The following is a 13023-nucleotide window of genomic DNA, read 5'->3' on the forward strand; positions in this document are numbered from 1 at the left end:
TATGGATCACGGATTAGGGTCGCACGGCCGAAATTGTGATGGAGCATATTCGTTCCAACGTAATTTTACTCCGCCTGATTCGAAAAATAGGATTGCTGGAATACTGAATAACATCAGCCTTTTTCCTCATCCATGCCAACTTGTGCACTACTTTATTTAGCAAGATCTAATCAGCTTACTTTACTTAGTAGAGAATTATTAGTGTGGTTTAAGGTGAATCCTTGTACAGTTTTAAATTATTTTTAAAATTTCGCCTTTTAGCTGTATAAAAATGTAAGTGATAATTCAGCTGGTAGGTTCGAAAATGAAAATATATGGTGTTTTTTGCATCATTAATTATGCAATTAATATACGGATAGAAATGGTGATCTCATTTTTATTATTTTTTTATTTAAGTTCAATCAGAGCAGCACATAAAAAGCTTTCTTTGATAGACCCATCTATTGCTCTCCGCATGGTAGTAGGCGATTGTCATCGAGAATAAACATTTATTATTTTGTACGATTTTATTGCAAATATTTTATTTTATTAAATCTTATAAAGTAATACTTTCGTGCACCTTTCGCTTGTTTTTATCAACCAAGCACTCGATAGCTAAAACTCATTTTTTTCTCATGGCAATTAATGTGAATTTCACCTCCGTTCAAATTTGAAATGTACCACACATTCTATTATGTCACTCACTCACGGCGTCCAGGATTTCTCGCTTATTTGCCGCATCTAGTTGCAGAATCCACGTTAGCATCACGTCTCTGTGGCATGAATTTTCTATCTCTTTGGTATCATTAACTCAGCCTTGTACTGCACTCAATTTACGTAATCAAAACGGCTCTTTCATTTATACAACGTTGGTTATTGCTCTCTCACTCTTCGTTTGCTCGTGACTCGATGGTTGTATTTCAAACCCGTATCGTGGAGTATGCAACGCAAGTAAATGACTCGAGGATTTATTGTACCTCGGGTCCAAATATAGTGGGCGCAGCGCGTGAGATGGATTCGTTTATTGGAGCTCGCGCGGAAGTCGCAGGAGTCGTAAAACAAGCGTGGATCCGCGCTTCGTCGGTTGCAGAGCGACTCCTGGTCCCGATCTAAAGATAGACCATCTCCTCCAAGGTGGCATTCTATTTTGAACAAGGCTGCGGAAATAAAACGCGAAGAAAAGAAAGGAGTCACCAGTGTTCGTCGCCGATATTTTGACTGATTCGCTTCAATGTCCCCGTTTTGAGTTTGGGAAGGTGTGCTCCCACTGCCTTTGTATTCGTCGCGTCTCTTTCTTGGCCCGTCTCTCCGTCGGTTGGTGCTGCTTTTTTCGCTTGAAAATATTCTGACCTTGGTTCTGTGAAAAAGGAGTTTTTTTACACCTCTGAAAAAACATCTGTTGCTATCCTATCATGGCGCGAATTAAATTAACTTGGTTTTACTTAACCTCAAGGCATGATATTTTCTGACGAATTCCACCTGTAAAAACATCTCTTTCCATCTTATCAGTACATTGATTTAAATTAACTTCGTTATACTTCACCTCCAATTATGGTAATTCTCCACCGGCTTTGACCTCTGAAACACCCATTTTTCCCATCTTATCAGTACACGGTTATGGGGAACTTATTCATACTTCGCATCAAGTTATGGTGATTGTCTACCGGTGTCAACCTCTTCATCTTATTATTCGGAGATTTTATCACACAGTACATCCTTTAACTTTTGGTGATACAATAAAATATTCCACATGTTTTCTTTCGCATATTCATTTAGGCAAGTAGACTCCAAGACAATTCTATAAATTTAATTATATCCATCTAGATAATTGCTACTTCTGAGAATACTTAGGCTTCTAAGAATGTGTATAGATTTGTTTTCTTCTTTAATAAAGTTTTTTTTATAGCCTCTTAAAAATTGGAATGACAATTCAAGCTTGCCCTTTCTGACTCGGTGTCCAATGTACTCGGCAAGCAATTTCTGCCAACTTAAGGATATTAATGACAATTTCTAGTTACCCCAAAATATTATCAAGATATTGATATTTTATAAAATTTTAGTGAAATTTGAATATTCACCTTTATATTACGTCTCAGTCAGCGATTAGTATGAAATGCTTGTGTTTGCCTCTTTCAAAATCGAGTCAAGTCTGAAAGGATAAATTGATGATCCGTATCATGCATTTTTATGTGAAAAGGTGTGCAATAGTTTGTATGAATTTGTGGTTATAGTTTTTATTTGTAGCAATTCACTTATAATATTTCCAGGAAACAGAAAGTAGATCGAAGTCATAGAACCTGACTAGTAATGCCTTATTAAATTCAGCTTAAGATAGTTGTCGCCAGTGTTTACCTACTGGTAACTAAAAGTAGACAAACACTGTAACTAAAATAAGTACCAAAAGCAAGGAATTTTCAAAATATTATGGGCGTAGGCATTTTTCCTCTGTTACGTTTTTCAAATGATAACGAAAGAAAATTGTATTTTTATTTAGATAGCTGACAGGGCTGCAGTAAAATTTATCAAAAGTAATAGATTGTCTAAAACATACCCGCGATTGACCATGTCTCTTGAGTGACTTGTTGGAGACGCCTCTTTTTAAGATTTGTATCCTTTCTCAGATGCATTAACCGAAAGGTTTTTGTAGAAGGTATATCAAAAATATCAATCAGTTTGTGTGCGTTTCATTTTAAATTTATCCTAATTACTTTTAAGCTTCTATAAATGCACAATTTACATCACATTCTGTCTTAATTAGCAAGAAAAAAACTGCACCGTTAATTTTTCACTTGTTGTAAATTCAATACATATGGCGTGGTCATTAGGTATGTGTAGGGATGAAATTCATTGTGTATGATGTTGTAGAATGTCCTGTAGTTAATTCATAAAATTTCATTATTAAAGGGCATTTTTTCCTTATTATAAATGAAACTTATGCCCTTCGTGATAGGAAACTCATTCGCTATCTATGGATATGACTTTCATTCTAAACATGACTACATTCGTAGCTCCTTCAGTCTCACTGCCCCTATAAATGAGTCTTGCAAGGAAGACGAGAGGACCCTAGGTCTTTTAATGTATTTTATAAGTACAGACTGCATATAATTTACTTTGTTATTTACATACCACCTCTATAATTCTGTCGAAAGTAAAAGTTCACACTTTCCTTGAAATTCAGATTTCACAGCAATAAGTGAGATTCGTGATTCTGCTATTGGTCCAGTTTCTTTCTATTTTTACATTCATTCAGTGTTCAGTGTTGGCTAATTTTACTCTAAGAAAGGCGTATCCACTCATCTTGATCTAGTTTTTGATTTTTTTAAAATTCATTCAGAGTTCAGTATTTGCACATTTCACTCTAAGAAGGGCATATCTGCTCAATTTCCCAGCGATACGAAATGCACGATTGCAGGGGCCAGGCGGCGGGGGTCTGTAGTCATGGGGTCTGTAGTCATGGGATCGTTTTGCGAAATGAGGTCAGGGGGCTGGCGGACGCAATCTAAGTCACTAATCCTCCTCGCCTTCTCCTCCTCCTCGGTCCTTTCTCATTTCGTCTCTTGTTCGCCGGATGACGAAGGCGGACCAAAGCTCTCACGGAAAGCATTCGCATACGCTGCGGTGGGAATGAAATTATTTTTGCTCTCCATCCTCGTCAGCATTTTGGCAGCTGCCACACCAACACCCGTGACTAATAACTCGTACCGTGTTCCCTGTGGAAGAAAATCAGGAAAATTCACTCATATTCATGGCTAGCGTTTCTTACGCCTATAGTATTCACGGTGCATCGGTATGGCTCATAATATACAAGATATAAAATTTCACATTAGTTCTGATCAGTCAATAAAAACATTATATTCTAAACGGAATCGAGATGACCTTACCCAACGGACATGAATGGCAATCTTTACTACCTAGCTCTTCTCGCTAAAGTTCGTGTGAAACATAATTTAGTACTCTAAAACTCAGGTGTATCAGGTTCAAGCAGGTAAAATTTATTTTAAGGCTCTTTAGGTATTTTTTATGAACTTTCTTATCTGTTATTTTGAATATGAAAATATTTTATTGACGCCATTCACCGGAAATAGTGATTACACAATGAAAATAGAAGGAACGGCCATTAATGCTATAATAAGAAATATGAATACGTGCATTAAATTTGGTCTTTTATTTTTTCATTCATTGCAGAAATAGATTAAAGGTTGGAGTATAATTACATTTGTACATTCTCCTTGCGTGTAAGCGTGTACACTTGCTTCTGATGTGCCTTATCCCTCCTCCTGCAATTTGGCATAGTATGCATAAGTATCTGCTTTCTATAAAGTTGTAGAAACCCAGTATTTGCTACCAAGTTCGTAAGTTCTATGCTTTTTGGGGAATGAGTTAGTGACAGCTCTCCATATTGAATACTGCTAGGTGCTGTTATAATTGAGTAAGTACTGCAGCACTACTCCAAAACATCACACTATTTTTCAGGCCCGTTAGAAATAACATAATTAAAAACATTATTTCCTGATACAGATAGGTACAGGACTTGGTTTCCCCTCAATCAATTTACTTAAAAATGCTAATTTGCCGTCAAATTAACGCATCAATGCATATCTTAATGTTTTAGTACGTGCACATAAGGTAAACTTTAAGTGTCCTAGCACTCCCGCCTCAAGACTATTGAGGAAGGTTGGTGGCTAGTGTGCACGTGGAGATTTCTGGAAACGAAGTTAAAAAAAGGTGAGTAACGCTGAAGTTCACAGAGCAACCGCGTGTCCCTTCAAATGCCAAGTCTTGTCAAGTGTCATTACTTAGCTTCAACCAGGGTTTTTAAATAATATGCAACGTAATATCCATTCTCTAACATATTTTTTATAATGCAATGGTAAATTTGTTTTTTTTAGACCGTTAAGTCATTTCCATGAAATCATCTTCTTGGTGAACACCATGCACATTCAACTGAAAATATTAAGGATTCCTTCAGGCTGTGGTCCAATAATGGAAACTCCCCTCTTCCTTCGTGGCCGATACGATTAGATGGTAGTCATGGCGTTGTGGACTGAGAATATCCATCGCCCTGAAGATATCGGTTAGTCAAATTCATACATAATTGCGGCTCTCGTGAAAGCACTACTTGGCCTCTATTAAAGCCAGAAACTAATTTATAAATTTTTCCCGCTGACATGATATGATTGTAAGTCCATGAATGAGACCATTTTTAGTTGTTATTTCTATCTTGAAACAAGTGTATGAAAGGGAGCTTACAATATGGAAAACGTTATGGAGAGTATGAGAATCTTTTATATAAAAAGTATACTGTACTTATACTTCACTATAATAAATGATGCAATGTGAGTAGTGCGTTATGTATTTTCGATAGTAATTTTTGTTTCCACGGAAATTTCAATTTGAAAACACATCAATCAAAAACTCATACAGTCTGATGAATCACACAGGAAAATCCATGAATATGCGACAGGTGTAATAAATTCCTCTTTTGGGGTTTGGAGATAAAATGAATTTTATCCCCCTTTATGAGTACGCTAGCATCCTCCGTGAGATGGGAAACGGAAATGTCAGCGGTAAGTTTGCCGATGGGGCCTATATCTCCACCTTAATAGGACTATCACTTCCGCGTGGCTGTTGGGTACCGATATATAAAAAGTAACCCTAAACGATTTCCCCGACCTGCTGTAGTCGGTACTCAGGGCTGCGATTTATCGACCTAGATAACAAGCTCCACTGCTCGCGCCGTCATTTAAAATATTGATTTGTGCCTGACGGATAAATAGCGGTTTAGTGATTTTTTTCCCGCCAAACTGGGGCGCATGGACGTCTGGGACGGTGCGCCGTCAAATGTGGCGGGCTAGCACTTGGGCTCAAGTTAGGGTGAGCCAAGCCTAGCGTATTCGAATGCCAGTTTGTCAGTCGCGCAATCCTAATCCTTTTCATAGTTCTTCGGAGAATCGGATTTGAGCTGTGGTACATCTCTAGATAGCAGCCCTCACACGGTGAGCATAGGTTGTATTTTTTTCTAAAATAACAATTTGCAAAAAAAAACTTGGAACCAAGTATGAATTATGGCACTGTTAATTGATGTGTGGTGATCAGAAGCCACGGCAAATATCGATTACCTCAACTCCTATATTATATCAGAATATGTAAATACTTGGATAAAGGAAACTTATAAATAGATTCTTTTATGCATCATTTTTTTAACACTATTACCTCTTCAGTTGAATAATATTGATTAAAATAGAAACAAACTTTGAAAAAAATAAAAAATAGAAAAAATTTCGTGTGTGCACATGTTATAATTACTAAAATATAAATTTGTATCGTTCCTCCTAATTTTGCATTGTTCATACAAATCAGCAACAAATTGGAGCTTGAGATATTGTCAAGTATAAATCTATGCAGATCGAAATATCTATTTAACATAGCACCTATACTGAACTCCAGAAATTCATTAATTGACCATGAGACTGGTAAATGTGATTATTTTAATTTACTTTTTTTACTTTTGTTTTCACTTTCCACATCCTCCGGACCTCACCCCAATTCTTTCCTATATTTCTACTGAATTTAGCCCAACTGTACCCAAGCGTTACCCAAACCTTGTCCTGACTTAACCATAAGTTTGTTACCTTATTCAAAATTTACCTGGTCTTCACTTTGCCTTACTTAGTCTTTTCCGCGACTTATCGTGAACTTACCTCTCCTACTTCGCAACTTAGTCACATGTTCATCAAGGCTTTCATTTTACTTTATCCTGGCTAACATCAGCATTCACCTGTAACATATTCCCGAATAACAGTACCTCATCTGAACTCGGTCCATTCGGAGGAAGGGCGTTGACATTATCTGCCGGAGAGGGAGTGCCCATCCCCTCCACCCCCTCTGTGGGAGCGGCGTCGTGTCACCAAGGTGCGGTGTGGCGCGGTACTCGAAGCATTGATTGAATCACCGGCGCCCTGAAAAACCGCAGGCACACCCGTCGCGCCCCCCATCATAGTCTGGGCAGTATATTAGGTGATCGAGTTAGGTGTCCGCCAAATATCGCAATAAAATAGTAGTTCTTAGGTTTTGGGGTTGTGGAAAGTTTACATGAAAGAATAAAAGAATATTATTCGTAACTTCAAGAAGATTATTTTACAAACGATTGTCCATCATCAGGTGGCAAAAATGTGATGATGGACGGTATGTATAGAAATTGTATAAAGATTCTCGTAAGGACTCAGCGTGTTCTTTTACGGAAAATATCGGGATATTTTTAAATATCGCCTTTGTGATTTGAAAACCGACGTTATCACATATTTCCTATTATCGCGATATCTATTGAGTTATCGTAACATATCGTTATTTATTATCACGGTTATTTTTCGCCAAAGTTTCTACTCAATCACGTGGGCCCTCCCTCTCCTCCTTTTATGTATTCAACACACGCGCGCTATATCGCCACTATATCTATCGCCGATGTAGTTCAAAATTATACCTCGTGGATATTGCGTTATCTTAATTGAGATATCGGAAACGTCTACCCCCCAGGGCCAGCCATCCCCACACTGCCTATTCTTCCTTTCATGTGGCTGCCATAGCGTTGGAAGCATACATGAGCAGGCTTAGCGTAAGCCCCTGAAAGGACTTTGTGTTCGGTTATAATGGTCCGTGTCAAAATTAAGCCGTGGAAGTGACTGTGGCCCAATTTTCGTGCTTTCTCTCTGCGAAAATTAAGCTCCATAGATCTGTGTGCCCTATTTTTTCCGAATATCAATCCTATGTCATCCATGCCGAACTAGATGTATTTTGAGTTATTGTAGTACTATCATATATTACCTGGTGTAAATTTAAAGCATTGCCATTTTTCTATGATTGCTCCAAGTAGTAAGCTTTAACTGACACTTTGTATTTCATTTGAATGTCCCGTTTAAAAATACCGTGTGAAATATGATCACATCTTTACAAATAGTTATAACTTCTATTTACACCAAGGATGAAATTTACCATGAAAAAAATCATTTATCTTGGCCGTTAGCATACCTCACCCGCCATCAGGAAATCCAGGTTTGTATCCCGGCTGAGCCAAACGATTATTTTCATGATGAATTTGATGCTCGTTGAATATAACTTTGCAAATGTGCGCGTGAATGCGTACCAAGTCTCTTGTTCTATGCTGTGCTGTAGTTATCATTGCGTTTTGAGAGCAATTACGCGACCTGCTCCACACTGCAAGGTTGTCTGGTGTTCCTTGATTTTTGTCAATGACAGGAGGGAAGAAAAATGCCAGAAGCAAATGATTATAAAAAAGACGCTATTTTAGTCAGAATTGCATACCATCGAACGAAATACATGCTAAAAGCCATATCATTTTCATTCAAAATGACTATAATCTAGATATGCGACCCAATTAAGGGTTCCTCACGCGTTTCAGCAAACCATTTTCATTGCAGATGAAATAAGTTCTCAGTTTACTTTGCTTGTTTTTCTAACTTATACCCGTAATTTTGTTTATTCACTCATATCCAGTGTATTTGACATGTAATTTTGAAATTAAACATAGATTTTGTGGTCAATAGTTTGAGACGCTCCGAAAATCCTTTCAAATACAGTTCTTCTCCGGACAGTAGAAGTAGTAGTGCTGTTATCAGTTCGGTGTGTGAATATGAGAGTTATTTGGTGTCAATTGGCTCATGTACCTGATATTTTATTGGATTTTATGATTAAACTTTAGATCTATAAATACTCTTCCATGCCTTGTTCTCGTGTCATTAACAGTAAGCATGTCGACCTTACAAAACATTTGACTGACTGGACTGAGTGGAAAGTTTTCTGTCGCTCATTGTATCAATGTATTTTAACACCATGTTGCGACGCAGCGTTTCTCTTCCATGGCTTGTATTGGGAGTGGTAAATGAGATGTTTTGGTAATATCAAAAACCCCACGGCCCAAATTGTAATATTCCGTGGACTCTGGCATCAAAATTTGCTCCCCAAGAATTAACTACTTCCGCTTTCATTTCCTCTGCGTCGACCTAAGCAGAGTGTCCACGGATGACTCTTATTTTCTTCATCTTTGACGAAACGTGTAATTTTAGCATAGCCACTTTTAGCTCGGAGCAAACCGGAAATCGGCATTATACATGAAGACATTTGAGCTATTTTTTCACTGTAAAACATTGCCGTTACTATTATTAAGATGCCACGAAATTTATATCCATAGTAGCCATTGCCTATCATTTTTAATCACCTGTTTTGCTTGCTTTTTTCCAAACACACTTGTTGATATATTGCCAAGACTTATTCTTCTTTAGGGTCTGATACTCGGGAAGATTGAGAAACAATTTTACTCGTTTCCATAACTATTATTTGGAATATATTTGTTTGGAGTTTTATCGATATTTTAACTGCATTGCACATTTAATTCAAGTTATAACGCAAATTTTTTTATTACGACTGCCTTTTCTTTTATCAGCGAAGCATATTTTGGAGAATTTCAAATGGAATTAAAGTAGGTTTATGAGATAGAATGCAAAAAATAGGGCTCACTTGAACCCTTTTAGAATTTTGGCCTTGTATTATATTCTTATAAGTGGTGTTCATTTATTACTCAATAAGAAAAATCGAAATGCACAAAATATGTAGCCATGATGAACATTTTGGGAAAGGTAGCCTAAAATACAAAGTCATTGTGTTGAGAACTCCCCTTGGAGGTTCTGTTGTTGAGGGATGTGGAAAGTTTGATGAAGGGTGGTATAAATACACAAACGAATGAAGTTCGCCATGAAAAGTATTTGACTTAGCTGGGATTCAAACCCAGTACTCCCGATTGCCGGTCAGGTGTGTTAGCCAGTTCCACACTGTGGCACATGTGGCAAGGGTCGTGCTTACTAAGCCACTGCCGGGATGAAAAACCCTTATTTAGTCGTTGGTCTGCGACGACGAATTTGAAAGCACTGCAGGAACAAGTGACTTTGTACGCAGTCACGCGCACGGGTACAAAGCTATGTACCGTTGGTGTATTTAACTCACCCTGCCGGCAACCGGGAGGTTCTGGGTTCGAGTCCCAGTCAGGACGAATTTTTACCCTCTGATTTCTGGCTTCTTCCATCTACCACAGCACCGTTGTCATCGTCCTTTTTCTATTATATGTTCCTATCCCTTTCTTTCCTTACCTCTGAATTTATTTGTAAGTTTGCGCTTAAGGCATCGTGTGAATGAATGAATAGACTGCATAGAAACACAAAAATAAACACTCACACAGGAAAATAAAACTTGAAGCTTTCGAAGACTTCTTTCTCAGCTTTAGCCAGAATGGGGATTGTTGCTACGTGCATCTCATTTTTACAAAGCATTAAACCTAATAAATTATTTCATTCATTAATGCTCTATCCATGATCGTGAATATTTCTCTGCCATAATTAATATAAAGGGATTGCAGTCTAATTAATGTGTCTTTATAGGCGCTTGAGCCATTTCATCGGTAAAGTTTAAATGGATTTCCTTCATCTTATTTTTCCAATACCTTAATTTTCGCTGTTCTCCATGACTCATAACCTTCAAGATCTGTTATTTCATGAGTATAGTACTTAGGTAACTTTTAACCTTAGACCATTTAACATTCTTAAAATTTTAAAGTATGAGGACTATTGTGGTCGAGGGCAAATGAACCTACGTCAGGCTCAGTCTGCGGGATTCAATGGACCAGGTGAGCCTTCTTTGGCCCATAAGGCCCTGGACTTGATGGCCCGCCCTTATCCTCAACAGGGACTCAAAACGATCGCTTTTCAAATATTCAGAGCGTAAACTCCATAGCTGCCTCCTGCGTTTGCCAGACCTCTGCTCACTGCTTGATCGACCCGAAAGCCATTCATTTGTTCTCAGTAAAATCAAGGAATGCTCGTTGGAACGCCGTAACAGGTACTAAAAACAAATAGTGCGAACCATGTGCGTATTCCAGTTAGGACTCTCATTGAAATATTCCACGTATGAATGTGATGTATTGTATCTCACAACGTTAAGCTGCTTGATTATCGTCATGAATCCCCTTGGTAGTTAGTGCACTTTCAAAGTTAGTGTATCTTACAAGAAGTAATAAATTACAGACAATCCATTTAAAGTGCTCAGCTTTTGATTAAATTTAAATTCCAATAAAATCTTAACACTGCATACGGAATTGCGGTTAAAACTTTTCGGAGCAGATCACCAATTTTCAGGAGACGGAAATTTATTTTGACGGATCAATGCCTCTGCTGACTTTAATCAAGTATGATACTGAGTCCGTGAGTAAAATTATGATTCTGCCGTTACATGCATTTGGAACACGGCGAATCTTTCCAACGTGCATTTATTTGAAATATTGCCTGAATCAGTCGTTGCTATTTTTAAGAATCGGATGGACTAGATCTGTAATGAAATACTTGAGAACTTTACTTTGATTTAGTCCATGATTCGTTCTCTTACAATTTATCTCACTCAGTGGGTTTGTATATAAAGATGGTACCAACGATATTTATGCTAGGCTATAGTTTCTTATTGCATATGCCATAGACAGTAATGAACTTCATTGGTCATTTCCAAAGATTGTTCTTCACCAAAACTGGTTCATGAGAGCTTAAATGTGGTCTATTAAACCATATGAAGATTTTTTTTCACCTCATGGGTCTCGTTTTATTTTATACCTTTCACGTATTTATTTTCTTTATTTTGCGAAAATATAATATAAATGAGAGGCAAAATTCCAATTATCACCATAAATCATTAGGATAAGTTTATAAATAAAAGCTAAAATGCTTTGTATTTTAGTCCTTGAAATTTATTTTACTCTGCGTTGTTTTATTTTGGCTGTTTTTTCAACATGAAGATGATTCTGTGAATTTAGCCGCTGGTCTTACATAGAAATGCTCCAGTGAGTAACCCTTTTCGAAGAGCAAACCGATTCAAGAGCAGGGTGGTCAAACTTCCTCGCTTCCCTGCCTTCCTCTCTCGTTCGCATTTATTAACGAAGCAATTAGAAGGCCGAGAAAATGTTTTTGACTCGCCCGGAGACGAATGAATTTCGGTCAGTATATCGCTCCATGTCCGGAGCAGGAAAGGGTGACTGCCGAAGATTTACGGCGCTGCTCTTTGTACTGGTGTATTTCACTCGCAGACGCCACGAATGAATGAGATTTGACCGAGAAATGAATGAAAAGTTACTGTAATGAAAATTAAGGCATGGTCTTTTTATTCCTTTCCTCATCCTGCTACAAAAACCAATATATTTTCAAATGTTTGCTTTTTATCAAACTCTTTGTAAATTTAAAGTAGTTACTACTGTTTGATACATTATCTTAGTAATGACTCAAGCGTGAACAGAAATGTCGGCACGCATTTTAAAAAATAGAATCAATACACCGGGTTTTCTTCACTAAAGCTCATGTAATTTTCTAGCTGTGGACAATAGATGAAACTCAGTAGTCAATAAATCGTTATATTTTGAAGCCTAAAGCAGTGTTGGTCATAAGCACAAATTTTCGCCAACCTGGGATAATCGTTTTAAATATAACACAAGCCAACAATAAAAGTGTTTTTTTTTTGTGCCGGGAGTTTTGAGCTGATATTAACAATATGTGTGGTGCTGAATCCAACTGTGATATCCGTTTTTATGTAACAGCTCTACTTTTTTTGATACGGCGCATTTTATAATTACATTTTTTAAATATTTGATACATTTCAGAAAATATTTTTCAAATTTGAATCCATCTATAAGGAAACTAATTCATAACCACTCTGCAATTTTTACTTTGAAAATCACCTTTATACCTTTGAGAAAGGGGTTGGGGAGGATTTGGCATTAAAAATTTTCTGGGAAATCAGAAAAGTGAGAATTACCTCGAGCTGGTAAACAATGGCTCACTAACTTTAAATCACTTGGATGTAATATGAGCATAAAATCTCACTACCTACACAGTCACTTAGACTGTTTTCCTGGAAATTTAGGAGACACTAGTGAAGAACAAGGTGAAAGATTTCATCCGGAAATCAAAACAATGAAAGATCGCTACCAAGGAATATGGGATA

At 37.4% G+C, this 13023-nt stretch overlaps 1 protein-coding gene across 8 annotated transcripts in view; it reads left to right on the top strand.

Moving 5' to 3' along the window:
* LOC124171645 (microtubule-associated serine/threonine-protein kinase 3) overlaps nucleotides 1-13023 on the top strand; it is an 831728-nt gene that overhangs the window by 441625 nt on the left and 377080 nt on the right. The gene's annotated exons all lie outside the window — the stretch shown is intronic.

The sequence above is a fragment of the Ischnura elegans genome, chromosome X, assembly GCF_921293095.1.
Source record: "Ischnura elegans chromosome X, ioIscEleg1.1, whole genome shotgun sequence".
Taxonomy (NCBI): domain Eukaryota; kingdom Metazoa; phylum Arthropoda; class Insecta; order Odonata; family Coenagrionidae; genus Ischnura; species Ischnura elegans.